We start from the raw sequence: 14,226 nt of genomic DNA on the forward strand, positions 1-14,226 counted from the left end.
CGGACCAGTTGGGTTTGTCAGACCAATAGTACTATTCACACTCTACCGGCTTTTAGCTAATCACTCGTGTTGCGGGGCCTTACAATGTTAGCAACTCAGACAATTACCATCTTAGTACATTTCCGTACGATTCCCGTACAATAAAATATATATAAATACACGCAAATCCATGCGTTCAGTATGTACTTAAACATTTCAATAGTAACATGCTTTCCGCCCCGGGAAAATATTTAAAAACAATTCAGAAAAAGGGGCTCGTGAAACTCACCTTAGCACATGCAAGCAGGTAACAACAGTCATTATTAGTTAACACGTCCAATCTGTAATATGATCCCTACGATCGTTATTATACAATTATTGTTTATATAATCTTTAACCGTGTTAACCGGTACATCTGGGGACACTGTTAACCCAGTACTGTACCCATTCCGGGGGCAATGTTAACCCAGAAACACTTCTCCGGACTCAGATTGTGATATCGTTTAGAGTTCAATAGTCAAAATTACTATTAGTTCGTTTTCCCCGTTTTGCGTGCCTAGCACGGTTATCCGTTTTTACGTTTCAAAATGAGTTTGGTTACACACGACCCGAAAATAGTCGTTTACTGATAATTTAACTAAAGTTGCGAAGTTAGAGCTCGGTTTAGACGCCCCGATTGGCCGCGAGACCCGTTTCCGTCTTTAGTGCACCGGAAACTGTTTTATCGGATAAAATTACCCAAATCATCCGAATTATTTTCGGATGATTTATTTTTTACTTGTTTAACTCAGTTATATGAAAATAGTTCATTTTTAGGGTTTTTATACACAGGTCAGCTCGTTTAGGCGAACTTTACCGGTTTACGCGTTTTAAACTTTAAAAGTTTGTTTTTGCACAAATAATTATCCGTTTAATCCCGGATCTTGAAATTTTGCACAAATCACTTTTTGACAGTGGGGGATTTTATAAAAATATTTCCAGAATTAATTTTTATATTTAAAATTTATTTATCTATTTTTAAACACCATTTAAACACTAATTATGTCGTAAATACCAAACGACCTTAGAAAAATCCCAAATTTTTCCTGGATGACCCCTGCCATTCAAATAGTCCCCTGTAATTTTTCCAGAACCAAAATCTATTTTTACATGCCATTTTCACTAAAACCGAGCTAGAAAACCCTAGAACTCGTTTAACCGAAAAGCCTACTTAGACTTCTCCAACTGACCTAAAATTTTGTGTGTGAATTTCACATGTTATAAAAAGCTTATCTGGAATTTTCCAGATTTTATCATGATATTTTAGTATTTTTCACCATTTTTAGCCAAAACCGAGCATTAAATTCACCAAATATTCATCCTTTATCCAAAAATTACCAAATTTTCACAGAACTCTTATTTTCATGTGTAGATCATCCCTGTGAAATTTCGTAGCCTAACTCTAAACGTACCACAATATGTCCAAAACACTCATAACCGAACATAAACCGAATATACATTTTGTTTTCCGCCACTACAAGCTACACACTCGTCTTTCTGCCTTATCTACCACTAAATACAGAACTTACAACCAACATACCACAATACCAAGCAAGTTACACTCACCATCAAGCCTCTTACACTATAGTTTCGGTTATTGTTTCAAAACTAAAGTTTAAACCGTAAAAATTCGTTTTTGGTTCGTTTCACTCCTTTCTTGGACCAAGATCCCTTGTATAACCCGTATACATCACTTGATCATGCAAGAATCGGTTTTCATCTCGGGTTTTCACCCTTTTTCACTTGAAACCTCATTTTCTTGCAAATAAACTTAAGAAACGAAGATGGAAACGTAAATAACTTGATTTTTACCTTACTTTTCTTGCTAAAACTCTGGATTTTTGGATCATAAAATGGAGAGGATTGAGAGATCTTGCAATGGTTGCTTAAAAAAAATAACAAAAGAATGGGGTTTAACCCCTTTGGTCCGATCGGAAGTATGAGGGGGGTGGGGTGGGACCCACCTTTCCATTTCTAGCCACACAATTGTATTTTGGAAATCCGGATAATGTTTTGGATAATCTGGTTCAGTTCGTTTTTCGGTTAAATGTTTAATTCAGCTTAAAACGAGGCTAAAACGGTCGTTTTCGGCTTAAAAATGAAATTTATATAAAACCGATTTAAAAACTTTAGAAACTTAAACCATGACATTTATTACCTTAAAACATCATATTATTAATTATTGCGCATCTTTTTCGGCTTGATCGATCGTCTCTTGCTCGGTTTGGTATTGAAGGTTCCGTTTAACGTACCGACGTACCATTAAATCGAAAATTCTTTTTCTGTGCTTTAATTCACTTATCCCGAAGCTTTAATACTTCGTAAACATCACTAAATATCATATATATCGTCTATAATTGAACCCTCGATTCGTTCGGGTTTCAATAACTATCGATCGATTAATCGCATATTCAATACGATGAATTATATATTCACGTACAATCAATACAGTGAACCATGTATTCTCGTATAATTACAAAGGTTATTCATGTACCCGACATTAAATATAACGTAACTATTGTCTACAGGTTTAGGGTATACCTGGTTTCGTCGGAATCGTTACATTCTCCCCCCGTTAAGAAATTTCGTCCTCGAAATTTTACACGCCCACTATCCCCTTCCGAGAGAAAGGTGGGGGTTTTTCCTTCAGAATTCACCCTCGCGTTACCAGGTATAATCTGGTCCTCGCTGTGAATTCCACTTAATCTTAATCAATAAAGCTTGGTGTGTCCAAACTGTTTAGTTTTCCCGTCTACTATCTCTACGGAATTATTTATGGTATCAAGCACGTCTTCTATGAGTACCTCCATTACTGGTACTTTCGTTGCCTCATCGCTTAGGTACTTTTCAATCCGTATACATGGCAAAACGTCATGTATAGTACTTAGCCCCTGGAATACTTTAATCGATAAACTAAATGACCAATCATGGAGATAGTCTCATAAGGTCCAATATATTAAGGAGCTATTTTCGGTTTTGCCAAACCTTATATCACCTCTCGAAGGTGATGTCTTAAAAATGCCTTGTCACCTCTTTCCGGTGACAATGGTTTCCTTTGAATGTTGGCATAAATCCTTTGCCAATCTCGCGTTGCTTTCAACTTATCTTAAATATTATAAATCCGATTGGTTGTTTCTCGAATCAATTCAAATCTTATGGCTTGAGTGACGCCCATTTTCAATTTAACAAATTGGTGATAATTACTTCACCCATAGAAAGCTTCAAGCTCTCGATGCTTCCTTCCCCGCCTTCCAATAATGGAAGTAGGATGACTATTTCGATCTGAGATAATTGAAAATGGTACTCCACGACGAGATACCATTTCACCATCATGAATTTGGGCGAGAATTCATTGTGGTAATCGTCATGGATTGGGATGAAATGCGAGGATTGGTTAATCGATCCGCGATTACCCAATTTACCTCATGCCTTTGATATATCTTGGGAATTTGCGTCCCAAAATCCATTGTAATTTATTCCCACTATCATTGACGAATTTTCTGTCGTTGTGGCGTTCCCTTGGGTTTTCGGTGTGCAGTCTTATCTCTTGCATAACTTAAATATTCACCAACATACGTAACCATATCTTTCTCCAAACTCGGCCATTAATAAAATCCTTTCAGATATTCGTATCATCAATAGTCAAATCCGATCCCGGATGTATGGAATATTTCGATCTATGCGCTTCGTCCATGATTAATTCACGAAGGTCATGGAGGGTCGGGATCCAAACCGGATTTTTGAAGTAGAGAATTTCGTCCACGCGCTGTTCGAAATTCTTCTCATTGTCGTAAAGTCCCTCCTTTTCCAATTGTTCCTCTTTCAACGCCTCACGTTGAGCGACTCGAATCAAGTCCGAAAGGTTCGACTGGACTATCATCCCCAGCGCTCGCACTCGCAATGGCTTAACCCGATCTTTCCTACTCAAGGCATCGGCTGCGACGTTAGCCTTGCCGGGGTGATAACGGATGTCACAGTCATAATCGCTTAACAACTCGACCCATCTTCGTTGAATATGAGACTGTGGTCTCTTATCATCTATAAAATTTGTACATTTGCGTCGTACAAAGGATTATGAGTTGGGTAATGCTAAAAATTCTTCAATAAACCGCTGATAGTCTTCGGCTAGTCCTAAAAATTGGCGCATTTCCTTTGGCGCCTTGGGGACTTCCAATTTTAATGGTTTCTATCTTACTCGGATCAACGTGTATTCCTTGATGGTTTACAACGTGACCGAGGAATTGCACTTCTTGTAACCAGAAGTTACACTTGGGGAATTTTGCATACAACTTCTCCTGATTCAGAAGCTCTAAAATTATTCTTAAGTGTCGCTCGTGCTCTTCTTTACTTTTCGAGTAGATCAAAAATATCGTCAATAAACACGATGACGAATTTGTCGAGGTAGGGTTTACAGACTCGATTCATGAGGTCCATGAACACTGCCGGCGCATTTGTTAGCCCGAACGGCATAAATAAGAATTCATAATGGTCGTAACGAGTCCGAAACGTTGTTGTTGCAACGTCCTCCTCTTGGATTTTTCATTTGGTGATAACTATATCTAAGATCAATTTTCTAAAAATAAATCGCCCCTTGCAGTTGGTTAAATAGATCATTTACTTCGAAGAAGTGAATACCTATTCTTGATCGTCACTTTATTCAGTTTCCCTAATCAATACATATCCTAACACTTCCGTCCTTCATTTCCCAAATAACACTGGTGCACCCCATGGTGACTAACTAGGTCGTATAAAACCTTATCCAATAATTCTTGCATTTCAGTTGGTGCAAGTCGGTAAGATACTTTGGCAATAGGATATGCTCCTGGTATTAGATCGATACGAATTTCAACTTGTCATGCTGGTGGTATTCCGGGCAGTTTTTTTTTTTGAGAAAACTTCTGGATATTTACGTATCACCGGAACATCTTCTATATGTTTTCTTTTAAATCGTACACTTTTCTCTGTATCTAATCGCTTCATCGTCCGAAAGAGAGCTTCTAATCATCTTCTTTTCATATTTGATTTCAGCTTCATGTTGAGTTAGCCAATCCATGTTAACTATTACGTCAAAACTTCTTAACTTTACTGGTCATAAGTCAATCAGGAAGGATTGATCGTTCAGAATAAAAGGGCAATTCCGAACTATCTGATTAACTATCATGGTTTTACCGTTAGCGACTTCTACGGTATAAGGTTCTATGGTTTCACTAATCGGTATCTTTCCAAATGGTAGGAGGTTAACAGGAACTAACTTCTATCGGTGACCGTAAAAATATCACTGAAGCCTATTGATTTAAAACTACAACATACTTAATACCACCTTTGGATCATGACGTGCTTTATTCGAATTACTCACAAAAGCACGGCTCCTTGCTTGATCAGAGGTTGATGCTTGTCATGAGGTTCGTCTTCCAACGACACCTTGGTTCAACTTTGGGCAATTTCTCTTGAAACGTTCTGTACTGCCACATTCATAGCAAGTACAACTGTTTGGCATAATTTGATTTCTTTGGATGGATTGTTATTGAAGCTGTTGGGTTCAGAGTGGTTGTACACGAATGGGTTGGGGTTGCCGGTTCACATGGCTTCAATTGGTTCTACAATTGGGGCATTACGTCCATCTTTACCACACCTGTGGCCTACTATCACTCGACATTCTTCTTCCTTTATCATTTCTCTTCTTTAACACTCGACGTCTCACCTAACGTCCTTCTAGTCCGCTTCCCATAGAGTCAAATATATCAATGCTGGCTTGTGACACAACCCTTCCAAAGGTTGTATATTTTACAGGATTGACTATATTCCTTATCGATGGAGTTAGTCCCCAATATAGCGCTCACTTCGCTTAGTTTCAGGAGTAATTAGCCATGTTTCTAGACATGACAATTCCTTCAAACGATTAGCGTGTTCTAAGTGATCAGCACAAGAATTTTAAATTCTGACCATATCATCTGAGTAATAATTTTCTAACTATAATTTTGTACCATCGTGTTCCATCACGATACAACATAATCTACCAACATATCTGTAGCATATTTCACTACACAATGTTCTAGACTCTTACCAATATCCTTAACCATTTCGATCTTTTCTATCCACTTGCTAATCTATTCCTCCCTTTACCATCAGTAAACTATTAATAATTTCCTTAACACAACCAACAAACATATCCTTCATACCGGATTTAATTCATTACGACTACTATTCATGTTTAGTTTATAACTAATACTTGTAGTCATAATAGTATTCGGTGGGACATTATCACTCTTAGTAATACCACTAAGAATTGAAATATTCATATTCATGTGATTGCTCGATCTATAATTCTGCGATCACATTTGCATCAACACTAGCAGTGATCTGTGATACGACATTCGGTATCATCATCTGCTATCTTTGAGCAATCAACTGAATCATATCAATCTCCATCATTGGAGTTACTCTTTTTAGGTCATTCTGCCGTACCCATCCCGTACGCAGTAATCAATACTAATCTCACCGTATAACTCGTTACCAGCTCAATCATAACAGCAGGTACACATACACACCAAATATTATCATACATATTACACATACCAGTATCTAGTATATATGTCCCACAAATATAATAACATATGGACTTAACCTGACGTCGGTTAACGTTTAAATATGTTTCATAACCCTTGTCACCGACTGACATATAGATTTTTCTCAACAAAGATTAATGTTTAATATGCTTGATTTCAATATCCTTTTGCATGTCAGCATAACCGATACATGCTCACCGTGAGCACCAAACGATTACGTACCACGGAGTTATAATATCCGTGTCTATTTGTATATCCGGCATACACGGTATACCACCTACGAACGAACAACCAACTATGCTATAATGATTCCAACACCTCTTTGTGTATGGGTAATCATTCTATTCGAGTATACATGGGTATAGGCATCTAACGGATGTAAGGATAACATAGGGAGTTGCAAGGTTCAAGGTAATCGCGCTACCCATGTTGCCTTCAAATATTATCAATTACTATTATGGGAAACTCTATCACTTGCTCAGTCAATGTCCTCCGGCGTTCTAGGTTCGCTAAAATCGGTAATTCTCGATCTGGAGGTGGTATGTCTCATATGTTTGAGAGTGAGAAATACACTTATATATTTCTATATATTATTTTTTTTATCTGCTCATTTATTATCAAATTTATTATTATTTTTTTTTACCTTAATGGAATAAGAATGGGTTCAGGTACAGGTCCGTCCGTACGTGAGGGTCGGCGGTTCGGGTGAACATAGGGGGTTATTAAGATATACGGTACTGGTATTGGTAGGGTAAAGGATTTATTAATTTTGGTTGGGAGTGACGGTTACTAAATATTTCTGGTTAATGTCAAACGGGAGATCTAACTTGGTACTATCATAACTATGGCCCGATAAGTCAGACTTATCATTAACCGATGCTCTAGAAATTTCAGCATCCTCGGTACTTTTATTATTTCATCCCCCGGTTCCTTATCCGGGTCCTATTTCTCTATACATGTACCCACAAGATATGTACATACATATATATACACATTAGCACGCATAAATAATATTATATACTTTACACATATGTTGCCATTTTTACCTATTAATGTTCCCCGTGACTTCCCCTGAATTCCCTCGTGCGGACAAGTCTGTTATTATGTTCCGGACCATAATAACTCACTTGTCCATCCAAGTTCATCCAAATCTCGTCACTATAAATTATTAGTTGATATTCAGATCCTATAATACTTGAGCTACTGGTTATATTTTAGGTATCTTTTAAAGACATCCTAATTCTTTATAACCAGTGGCTCTGATACCAACTTCTGTAACACCCCGTAACCGCAGCGAAAACGTAAACGGGATGCAACAGACACCTGTGATATCAACCACATTGTTTATAAAGAAAGCTGAATACATTAAAATACTTCAATTTACATTATCTCATATTTCATTACCGTCTAGGTGATACACACATCATACAATACGATACATAATTCTATTTAATATAATGTATCATAACATCCCACACGCAAATCTTACACACATCAAGCACTTAGAACGTAAGCAATCACTTCATCTTAATCGTACCTGAAAAGCATGTGAGAAAACGGGTCAACTACGAATAGTTGGTGAGTTTCACAATTTGAGTAAACCATGATAAATCAATATCATAATATAATATTATAGATGTAATTACGCTGAGCCCACAAGTGAAACCTCTGACTATCCACATACAACCCCGTGGCATACTCCGCCAACGAACCTGCCCCAAACCGCTATGTCTAACATTACATAGCAAAATAAATAACAACAAAATAGACATGTGCAACTGGCTGGGAAACATCAGCAAATCCATGCCGGACCAGTTGGGTTTGTCAGACCAATAGTACTATTCACACTCTACCGGCTTTTAGCTAATCACTCGTGTTGCGGGGCCTTACAATGTTAGCAACTCAGACAATTACCATCTTAGTACATTTCCGTACGATTCCCGTACAATAAAATATATATAAATACACGCAAATCCATGCGTTCAGTATGTACTTAAACATTTCAATAGTAACATGCTTTCCGCCCCGGGAAAATATTTAAAAACAATTCAGAAAAAGGGGCTCGTGAAACTCACCTTAGCACATGCAAGCAGGTAACAACAGTCATTATTAGTTAACACGTCCAATCTGTAATATGATCCCTACGATCGTTATTATACAATTATTGTTTATATAATCTTTAACCGTGTTAACCGGTACATCTGGGGACACTGTTAACCCAGTACTGTACCCATTCCGGGGGCAATGTTAACCCAGAAACACTTCTCCGGACTCAGATTGTGATATCGTTTAGAGTTCAATAGTCAAAATTACTATTAGTTCGTTTTCCCCGTTTTGCGTGCCTAGCACGGTTATCCGTTTTTACGTTTCAAAATGAGTTTGGTTACACACGACCCGAAAATAGTCGTTTACTGATAATTTAACTAAAGTTGCGAAGTTAGAGCTCGGTTTAGACGCCCCGATTGGCCGCGAGACCCGTTTCCGTCTTTAGTGCACCGGAAACTGTTTTATCGGATAAAATTACCCAAATCATCCGAATTATTTTCGGATGATTTATTTTTACTTGTTTAACTCAGTTATATGAAAATAGTTCATTTTTAGGGTTTTTATACACAGGTCAGCTCGTTTAGGCGAACTTTACCGGTTTACGCGTTTTAAACTTTAAAAGTTTGTTTTTGCACAAATAATTATCCGTTTAATCCCGGATCTTGAAATTTTGCACAAATCACTTTTTGACAGTGGGGGATTTTATAAAAATATTTCCAGAATTAATTTTTATATTTAAAATTTATTTATCTATTTTTAAACACCATTTAAACACTAATTATGTCGTAAATACCAAACGACCTTAGAAAAATCCCAAATTTTTCCTGGATGACCCCTGGCATCCAAATAGTCCCCTGTAATTTTTCCAGAACCAAAATCTATTTTTACATGCCATTTTCACTAAAATCGAGCTAGAAAACCCTAGAACTCGTTTAACCGAAAAGCCTACTTAGACTTCTCCAACTGACCTAAAATTTTGTGTGTGACTTTCACATGTTATAAAAAGCTTATCTGGAATTTTCCAGATTTTATCATGATATTTTAGTATTTTTCACCATTTTTAGCCAAAACCGAGCATTAAATTCACCAAATATTCATCCTTTATCCAAAAATTACCAAATTTTCACAGAACTCTTATTTTCATGTGTAGATCATCCCTGTGAAATTTCGTAGCCTAACTCTAAACGTACCACAATATGTCCAAAACACTCATAACCGAACATAAACCGAATATACCTTTTGTTTTCCGCCACTACAAGCTACACACTCGTCTTTCCGCCTTATCTACCACTAAATACAGAACTTACAACCAACATACCACAATACCAAGCAAGTTACACTCACCATCAAGCCTCTTACACTATAGTTTCGGTTATTGTTTTAAAACTAAAGTTTAAACCGTAAAAATTCGTTTTTGGTTCGTTTCACTCCTTTCTTGGACCAAGATCCCTTGTATAACCCGTATACATCACTTGATCATGCAAGAATCGGTTTTCATCTCGGGTTTTCACCCTTTTTCACTTGAAACCTCATTTTTTTGCAAATAAACTTAAGAAACGAAGATGGAAACGTAAATAACTCGATTTTTACCTTACTTTTCTTGCTAAAACTCTGGATTTTTGGATCATAAAATGGAGAGGATTGAGAGATCTTGCAATGGTTGCTTAAAAAAAATAACAAAAGAATGGGGTTTAACCCCTTTGGTCCGATCGGAAGTATGAGGGGGGTGGGGTGGGACCCACCTTTCCATTTCTAGCCACACAATTGTATTTTGGAAATCCGGATAATGTTTTGGATAATCTGGTTCAGTTCGTTTTTCGGTTAAATGTTTAATTCAGCTTAAAACGAGGCTAAAACGGTCGTTTTCGGCTTAAAAATGAAATTTATATAAAACCGATTTAAAAACTTTAGAAACTTAAACCATGACATTTATTACCTTAAAACATCATATTATTAATTATTGCGCATCTTTTTCGGCTTGATCGATCGTCTCTTGCTCGGTTTGGTATTGAAGGTTCCGTTTAACGTACCGACGTACCATTAAATCGAAAATTCTTTTTCTGTGCTTTAATTCACTTATCCCGAAGCTTTAATACTTCGTAAACATCACTAAATATCATATATATCGTCTATAATTGAACCCTCGATTCGTTCGGGTTTCAATAACTATCGATCGATTAATCGCATATTCAATACGATGAATTATATATTCACGTACAATCAATACAGTGAACCATGTATTCTCGTATAATTACAATGGTAATTCATGTACCCGACATTAAATATAACGTAACTATTGTCTACCGGTTTAGGGTATACCTGGTTTCGTCGGAATCGTTACATTTTACTTGGTCTCCGGGTTACGGGTGAATTTAAAAAAGTGCCATGTGTTTGGTACGTGTGTGGATGATCCAGAAATGGAACAAATGGCGGGTGTTCTCCGGTGTAGGATTGGTGCTATTCCATTTGTTCATCTTAGCCTTCAAGTTGGGCGGAACATGAACGCGATCAGCGCATGGGACACGATTGTTGAGTTATTTCGGAAAAGGTTGTCCCATGGAAAGCCAAATCTCTGTCAGTTGGAGGTCGCATTACGGTGATTAAGTAGGTTCTCAATTCGTTACCTACTTATTACTTCTCGTTATTTAAAGCTACAGAAGGTGTGTTAGAAAAACTCGAGCGGTTAAGGAGGGTTTTCTTTTGGGGAGGTTCGATTGAGAAAGCCAAAATTAATTGGGTCACATGGGATAAGATTACGGCTCCGGCTAAGTTCGAGGGCCTTGGTTTAGGGCGGTTGCGTGACGCAAATTTATCTTTGATAGCTAAGTGGTGGTGGAGGTTTAAAACCGAGAAGGGTTCGTTATGGTGGAAAGTTATTTGGGCAGTCCATCACTCCTCGAGAGCGTGGGCGGCCATTCCTGCCAAGTTGTCTTTACCGTGCCCCTGGACTCGGATTGTTAAGATTTCTTCATGTCTTCGGAAATCGGACATTCTTATTAAAAATTGTTTTCGACAATAGGTGGCGAGTGGATACTCTACTTGGTTCTGGTTGGATGTGTGGGTTGACTCTATTCCACTTTGTGAGAGGTTTCCAAGATTGTTTTCACTTGAAAGGTATAAAGATTGTGTGGTCGCAAACAGATTATACATGTTGGACAATTGGATTTGTGGTAGGTGGGATTGGCTTAGAAGTCCAACAGATATGGTTGAAGTGGAAGAATTTAGAGGTTTGTTGAGGGCCTGCCAAGGTTTATGCTTGGTGCATGGGAATGATAGGGTGGTTTGGTCCTTGGACTCCTCTAGTGATTTTACGGTTCATAGTTTGAAAGCTCGTATCGTTGAAAACTCTTTCGCAATCCCTGATTTTGTGTTCGTTTGGAATAACTTAGTTCCAAAGAAATTTGGTTTCGTAGCATGGAGGGTGGTCCTTGGTCGCTTACCGACTTATGATGCTCTAGCCAAAAGAAACATTCCGATAAGTTCGGTTTTGTGCCCGATCAGTTGAACATGTTTTTGTTTCGTGTGGCCTAGCCCAGACGTTGTGGAGTTTGATTGCCCAGTGGTGTAACATGCCGGATTTTTTTATCTTTTCTATTCGGGATTTGGTGGACTTACACAAATTTATCTCAGCGCCCAAAGATAAAGCAAAAATCTTTCATGCAATATGTTTGGTCGCGATATGGTGTTTGTGGAAGAAGAGGAACGCGCTAGTGCATAACGGGTCTCCCATTCAAGTCACGAATCTTTTAGAGGAGATAAAGGTGATGGGCTTCCTTTGGATTAAGAACAGGTCGCGCAGATTCGGTTTGTCTTGGGAAGATTGGCGTGGCTTCCAGGTGTAGTGTGTTGGCTATTTTTTTTTACGTTTGCAGTCTTCTTATGTTTTTTTCGCTTTTGGCCCGCTTGCATGGCCTTTATGTTTCTGGTGCTTGTTTTGTTTGTAACTTTGGTGGTGCGCATAGCTTCTTGCTAGCGTTTTTTATATAAGTTGTTTTGTTGGTCGTTAAAGAAAAAAACTTTAAAAGATGATTAAAATAGGTATATTGGTTTTTAATAATCTCAACTATTGTCTTTTGGTCACTGCTGGTCCAACTAATGATTTGGCTACTGATGCTCCAAACTTTTAAAGTATTTGTTCCTAATGGTACGCGACTAACAGAATCCTAACGTCGTTAGTTTCAGGTCGTCGGAAACACGTTTTTGGCCGGAAAGTTCAAATTTGTTGCCAGAAAACACCACTTGAACACCGCACCCACCGCCAATTGACTCACTGCTAACCAACTACAACCACTTGAGCACCATCAACCGATTCCGACAATGGTTTTAGGGTTTTCGACGACCTCAATAATTGGGGCCTTTATAGAAAAATGTTGCTAAAGGTCCGATACGAAGTTATCAAGATGTTTGGGACAAAAATGTTGAGTTTTCGGGGGAAAAATTGAGTTTTCCGACCAAAACCGTTTTTCCTACGACCTGAAACTAACGACGTTAGGCTTCTGTTAGTCGCGGATCGTTAGGAACAACTACTTTAAAAGTTGGGACCATCAGTAGGCAATTCATTAGTTTGGACCAGCAATAACCAAAAGACAATAGTTAGGATCATTAAAAACCAATATGCCATTAAAATCTATCTATTCTAATAAAAGACTACTTAATTTTGCCACTTGTCAATCTCATAGCCCTTCTTATCTTTTTTTTTTCAACCTATTTTAATAATGGTCCCTTATCTTTAAGGCACTTTAATACATGAATTCAAGTTTATTTTTATTAAAGGTAAATTATAATTAATTCATTCATTAACATTAATGGTGAAATAAGAAAATAAGGAAATTTTAGCGTTGAAGTTGCAGGTCTTCAAGAATAAAATTTTCAAGTCACGAATAATTGCAAATTAAAGAAAATAAAGGTGCATCATTGTCGAAGAATTTGGATTTGTATGGTAATAAACTACAAATTGTTTTTAAACTAAGATTCGAGCAACGGTGCATAATATTTTATATAAAGTTAGTTTCATATTTAGATTTAAAATTTTCTCATATGCATTTGAACTCAGGAAAATGTGTATTTTTTTAATTTTCTCTAAACATTTTATATAAATATTGCAAACATGGAGAACACCTATTATATAAATCTGTGTTTAGCTTTAATTAATTAATTAAAGTTGAATATTATAATTACAATCCATATATATAATGATTTACTGTATGAACTAGATGTAATTTATTTATTTGACTTTTTATGTAATATAAAGGGTTTTAGTTAGAAGAAGATCAATATTTAGTTTTTAATATTTTCTTCTATAGCTCAGACCAAAATGCTTCAAAACTGTCACACCCCAAAGTACGAATTTTACAAAAACATATATTTTATGACTTGATTTATACCTTTTTAATACATTTAAATATATTTAACTTAATATAACATGCGACAAATTACTTAATTAAAAGCTTTCAAATTCGAAATTTTGAATCAAAAAATATATTTCAATTCCATCCCACTATTTCGCTTTCCAAAAATTATTTAGGATATTGAAACCTAGATTCATAGAATATCGTTTTCGTTAGGTTTTTACATAATTTCAATATTATATTAACTT

This window comes from Bidens hawaiensis, unplaced genomic scaffold (genome assembly GCF_021521415.1).
Source record: "Bidens hawaiensis isolate Kalapana, Puna unplaced genomic scaffold, B.hawaiensis_p1.1 tig00004864_1, whole genome shotgun sequence".
Taxonomy (NCBI): Eukaryota; Viridiplantae; Streptophyta; class Magnoliopsida; order Asterales; family Asteraceae; genus Bidens; species Bidens hawaiensis.